This window comes from Montipora foliosa, chromosome 10 (assembly GCF_036669935.1).
Source record: "Montipora foliosa isolate CH-2021 chromosome 10, ASM3666993v2, whole genome shotgun sequence".
NCBI lineage: Eukaryota > Metazoa > Cnidaria > Anthozoa > Scleractinia > Acroporidae > Montipora > Montipora foliosa.
Genome location: NC_090878.1, coordinates 24,725,163 through 24,731,711, shown reverse-complemented (window position 1 = coordinate 24,731,711; position 6,549 = coordinate 24,725,163). Strand labels below are relative to the sequence as shown.

Genomic DNA, 6,549 nt, shown 5'->3' with positions numbered 1-6,549 from the left:
ACATGAAGGTAGTTTAAAGGAATGAAAGAGGTAAGTGATAGAGTACATGAATAATGAATGCACAACAGCGACCACTTATTGTGTTTCTGTTCGCCTTCTGTATCGACTTTTTCATTCGGTTCGTAGCTTACTTACATATATCAACAGATATCAAAAATACTCGTTCATCAGGTACTCGGTTCATGATGCAGCATTCTTCTGTGGCCTAAAGTATGGTGCACTTACGTTCGATTCCCGAACGGCTTGTTTCGAACATGTGTCATTTATATTCCAGCATACCAGGGCCGAGCAAAGACTGTAATTAAAAGAGGTCACTACCAAGTGTTTACGGAACACTCACGGAATCTTGACCCGTACTGTTATTGTATACTGAGTAAGTACGCTTACACATTTGTAACAAGTTTAGATAATGCATTGCATTCTAGTTGGTAGCAATAAAAGTAAAACCTAAACCCAACTTGGCATATTTTTACAGACCAGTCAAAAGATTATTCATGATAAGCGACCAATGATTAAATGTTACTTGTAGTGTGACCTTTTGATAAGGTCGGTTTTTAAGTCACTGCAGTGAGTAAATCCAGGTTTTTCAATAAATGAGTTTACCATCAAGTGTTGTAGATTTCGTGTGTTCAACAGCACACATCCAAATACTCAGAATAAACATAACACACTCGCAAATGACTTGATTCACGCACTGCTCTAAACATAAACTCAACATACGTTTTATCCATGCTAAAATCTAGTCAGTTTTGCTCATCAGAGCGGCTCTTAAGCTCGATGAACACTTGCACACCGCCTTGAATATTGCAGTTGTTGAAAACACCGCTCGGGAAGCTTGCTGATGCGGACGACATTGACACACTGGAAGCCATGCAATTCGAGCTTTCAATTAATGGTGTAGCTGATGGAGTGCTGGAAACGGTAGAAATTTGTGTGCTTTGAGTTTGGTTGTACTGAAGAGCATTGGAGATTGTGTCGGATACACTTTCCAGCTGAGGTGCCGATGGCCTGGCGCTGTAGTGTGATATGCCCAGTGACGAACATAGCACGGTTATTGCTGAAGCCCGGACGGAATGATTGGTGTATACTTGAGAGAGATTTGCTCCTTTGGATATGATCTTCATCATGTCTCCCAGCTTGTTCACGCCAAGTGGGCTGTTTTCATACCACACAATGTCTTCTGTGGTGAATCTGGCTTTCGGTTGTTGAAAGAACGCTGGGCAGGAGGGATTCAACTTGGACACGTACAATTTTAGACTGGTAAACGCATCATCATCTGCTCCAGTGCTGTAAAGCCTTGTTTCTCGTTCAGCTGAGGGCTTGCTGGTTTCACCACCAGGATGTTTTTTTGTAGCTTCTTCGTGGGTCATAATTGCATACTCGCAGCCGTTTGCATCTTTGGTGAACTTGAAACTGTCACGGCGAAGATCTCACTGTCCCTCCCTTCCACGCCTGCACCAGTACAGAGAAACGTAAAACCACGTTCTCCTTGGCAATCCGGCTGGATTTGTGACACTGAGGAAAGGGCTGGCTGTTATCTTTGCGAACTCTGAAGGTACGATAACTGGTTTATGTTGAACGTTTTCCTTGCCAGCGCGGCGGTTGATTTTTAGGTTCGCGTCCAGAATTTTGTTACTCTTTTGAAACACTTGGTTCCTTGAAATTTTCACTGTACGGCCATTGTTGTTTAGGTATCTTTCAATTGAATTCCGAAAACCAAGAAGTGCCGAGCGACTGTATTCTTCACCTTTTTTCGTTCTCGCTTCGACGTAAAACCTTGCTAGGTTTAAGTCTAATTTTGCTGTATTCATTTTAAGGAGAGGTGTTGTGATGCTCCTTGCTTGACACTAATCTGTGTAAACAATTATTTTGAGACTGCATAGTGCTGAAATTGTATAATAAATCAGTTTCTTTAAATTTCTGCTTTTTGTGTTACTTAAATGCGAAGCAAAAAGATTGTTTGTTACCTTGAAATAATTTTACGACCCATTTTGTGTTTCGTTTTGTCGCGAGCGACTGAGATTGCTCCAGAATTTTTTCCAAGTCATTCTCCATGTAGAAACGTGTCTTTTCTTCTTCTTCCTTTTGGAATTTATCAACAGCCTCAACAAGCGTTTTTTCTATCTCCTCGTGATATTGAAGATGAAGCAACAGGTATTGCCATTGGTCAACTGGGAATTTTCTCCAGAACCGGTCTACGACACCTTGAATGGTTAGGGGAAGTTGTTGAAATGCAGCGCAGTGTTAAAGAAGAAGAAAAGTCGTTAATGCAGTCTCCCGACGACTTGGACAATGAGACAAGAGAGAAATGCCTTCATGTCTTGAAGAAATGTCCTCTTAACTATTTAGTCGCCTCAGAGGGCAAATGTTCCGTGACTGTAAGAGCGTTCAGTAATCTTTGTTTGGAGAGATGCATTGATGACTCTGTTATTGAGACAACGGTTGCAAGATTACATCGCCAATCTACTTGCAAAGCAGCTGTTCTGTGCCTCCCAGTTCATACCATGACCTGGCTCGATACTGGTGATAAGAAATTCATCCGCAAGTGTTTTAAAGAGAGGCTGGTTGAGGTCAACCCTGAAAAACGTAGCTTGGTTCTCGTTCCAGTTAACTTGAGTGGCACACACTGGGGACATTGGTAATTGATGTTGGACTCAAGGAGGTGTACTTTGACGACGGACTTCGGTGGACCTTTTCAAACATGTCCTGTGCCCATCAGATCGTAAGAGAGCTTCATTTTGTTTTCCCTGGGTTTGATCATTTTTCCTTAAGGCACTGGCTTATGTTGAAGACATTTAAACGATTCGGAATGCCGAGACAACCAGGTGGTGGACAAGTTATCGGAAGTGATAGCTGTGGTATTGGAGTTATTTTGTCGGTCAAAGACTTTATTATGACAGGCCTACCTTTTCGACCCTTATGGTCTTTCAACGAAATTACTGTTTATAGGAAGAACATAATGAAATTACTTATATCGTCACAATAATTAATTGCGGAAAATTCCTTCTTATTTTGTTTTTGTTTCTTGTTTTGTTTTCTTTATGGTTGCGTGTACGTTTTGAGCATCAAATGATCATGTTAAGATTTTCTGACGTGTGAACAATCTAGAATCTAGAAGCCGCACTATGCACATTAGAGAGCCACCAATGCCTTGCTGATCGCACGACACTGACACCTGCCCACATTATGGACCTCTTAGATTTCGTATTAAGATCTACGTATTTGTCGTATAATGTATTGATCTGCGAATAGAGAGAGGGTGCAGCCATGGGGAGCTCGGTTTCCACCGTTGTTGCTAATCTCTACAAGGAGGTTTTTGAAGCTCAAGCAATAGAATCCGCAATGCAGCATCCATTTTCTCAAGGCAAATCTGTGAAGAGTTACGTTTCCGCAAAGAATCTCCTCCGTCCTCCCAGACCAAATTAAAAAAATGAAGACCCAGTTCTCTCTGTCGACTGGAAGCTGAAAATCTATTCACTTTCCTTCAGTAACTTAGGACACAAATTTAAGAGGTTTTGAATACAGATTGCTGATCCGTATGTTTTATAGAAATTTAAAATTGCAGAATCGCTATCGTTTCTTATGCAAGACTGAAGAGGAATTCCTTGATCATTTAATGTGTTACTGTAAAGCAGTTGAGGTCTTGAACCTGGAAAGAGGTTTTATCTTGGCTGGCTATCCCTAAAATATCTTTTGTTCGAGAAATTCAGTATTGATTATTAATCATGTTCTTAAGCTTGGAATATTATTTATTTGTAGTTGTGAACTCTATAATGAAAAATCATCCTTGGAATTGTTGCATGTTTCCGTTCTTTTGATGGGTAAAGGTATTATCGACTGTCTCTGAAAGGATTATTTCTTAGCTAAATTAGTTGCCATCTTTTTGAGCAACATGACAGTATCTTCTCAGTGCCATAATAATTAGGGTAAGCGTTATATACCATAGAAATTTGGATAAACTGACCCTCTCAATGCCTTTCTCCTAAAGTTACGGCAAGACTCCCCTGTCATGTTAATAATTTATGTGACTGTACTAATAGTTTTCAGAACTTGCCGATGTTAATACGTTTATAAGGTATGGAACTTAACAAGTCCCTTCAAGTTTAAGGTTATATCATAACGTGATGATTACACTTTCATGATCATTCAGCATTGAGTGCTGGAATATTATTTTGTTGCTCGCTTTGTGAACTATTGTAGGAGCAAAACACTCTCGCAATGGACATTTATATATTTCACTTCAATCACTTGTAAATCGTTTTTTAAGATTATTGGCTCCGATGAAACTTTTCCATACTTGCGATGTTTCTTGAAGCGGGCAAAAAGGGAAACATTGCCAGAAATAATGTACTTGTATAACATTTTCCCTTGTTTGCACTTCAGTGCTAAGCAAAGTGATGATTGACTTAATTTCCAGCAATCGTGCCGTCCTATGGTAGACACCTTCCATAAGCAAATCCAAGCTTCAATACCGGAGCCAGCCATTTTGTCCTGGAACACAAAAATCGCTTTTATGGGATCACAGTGTGATCGCATCTGTTATGTCCTCCTGTTTTAGCCGAAATGTTTGCCTTAAATATTCGACCAAATAATTCCAACTTCTGTTAAAGGATCGTCCCTATCCCACAGTAAATTGCATTGTCCTCGTTTGCATCAACGTCATGTTTGAAAGTAGAATTTTAATTAAAACCTGACAAAAAGATATTTCAAGCTAGAGGATTAAAACACCTTTTACGTTGTAAGTGTCAGTGGAAGAGATAAATTATATAATCCTGAGGGATTCAATTACATTGGAATGCTACAAGCAACTGGGCACCCCTCTGAGATATCGGGTATATTGCCTGCTATCTCCGCGGGATACCGAGGTACTGTTTTGGTTGTTAAGAGCATCTGGCTTGTTATGACAATGACGACTAGCTTAAATGATTTTATAAACTAAAGCCTTCATAAATCAGCAAAAAAGTTTCAATATGTCTAAAAGAAGGCCAGGAGAGAGATGAACATACTTTTGCAATAAGCTCAAATGAAAATCCAGTCTCAGTCTTTTTTAGGATGTAGGTTAAACAGCACTTGCGTAGCCAAGGAAATTCTCAAAATGACTTAGGTGGATGGCACATTTAGCAGTTCTTAAGCTCGGTGTTTAACCTCTGTTATCCTCTGTTTAGGATTCTAATTCCATTAGTGTTTTCATTTTTGAGTTTAATGTTTTACATCAATATGAAAATTGTGGAGAGGCATGAAACTGAACTCCTTTTTACTGTCCCTTTCAGACACGGCCGGATTACTTGAAGAATTCACTTATCTAGTTTCACAGGGTCAAAACAAATTCTCTTTAACAGTCTCCCCTTTTGTTAACAAAAATTTGGTTTTATCAACGGAGTTGATAATGTAAATTGGCCACCGTACAGAGATTCTAAAAGCTGACGTTTCGAGCGTTAGCCCTTCGTCAGAGCGAATCGAGGGATTATGGGTTACGTGTAGTTTTTATAGTAGAGTAGGAGCTATGCTATTGGTGGTAACATGGCAACGTGAAAAATAGGAATATATTAGTTAAATGAAAAGCGTTCGTTAATACCGTGAGGATTAAGGGTGCCGATTTGAAAGATGAATTTTTGTTCCAGATTCTTGCGGCTTTCCGTCGTACCTAGATGTAGGGAAAGGCCGCAGATGGCCATGTGTTTTTTGGAGTGGTTAGGCAGATTAAAATGGCGAGCGACTGGCTTAAATGCATCCTTGTCATTCTTCTCAACATCGCGAAGGTGTTCGCGGAATCGGTCACCTAGTCGTCTACCTGTCTCACCAATGTATAATTTATTGCATAACGTACAGGTTATGCAATAAATGACATTTGCGGAGGTACATGTGAAAGGATCGGTGATCTTAACAGATCGCTTAGGTCCCGATATCTTGTTAGTGTTAACAATGAAAAGACAAGTTTTGCATCGTGAGCGCGCGCATTTGAAAAAGCCGGGTTGCTTGTTAGTTTTGAGCGCGCTTCTAACTAAAAAGTTGGCTACGTTTTTGTCGCATTTGAATGAAATAAGTGGAGGTTGCGAAAAGATTCTACCAGTCTCGGGATCATTTTGGAGTAATTTAAAATTACTAAGAATGATGCTGTTGACTGCGTGATTATGAGGATGGAAAGTGAGGGTGAATGGAATTCTATCATTCTTATCTTTTTGTGACATTTGTAGTGATGACTGTCGATGAAATTGTTGGGCGCGATGATGGCCCGCTTTGACCACAGAGACAGGATAGCCACGTTTTTCGAAGAACTGGCACAAATTCTCCTCTGATTTGCTGGGAAAATCAGAGTCATCACTACATAGACGTCGAAGTCTAAGAAATTAAGAATAAGGATTGGAGTTCTTGACATGTGATGGATGTCACGATGAATACAACAAATAACCGTTCACTCGTGGTTTCATTCATTAAAACCCAGGATGTCTAGAAATTTCCTTGGAGGATTTTACCAGCCTGGTAAACCATTGCCTGTGTTTGTCAGGGAAGAGATTGTTGATCTGTACAATAATGGAGTAGGGGTATCCG

The 6,549-nt window shown here is 40.0% G+C and overlaps 1 pseudogene; it reads right to left on the bottom strand.

Moving 5' to 3' along the window:
- Nucleotides 1-743: 743 nt before the first annotated feature.
- LOC137972663 (uncharacterized) lies at nucleotides 744-2,636 on the bottom strand (annotated as a pseudogene).
- Between the last annotated feature and the right edge of the window lie 3,913 nt (nucleotides 2,637-6,549).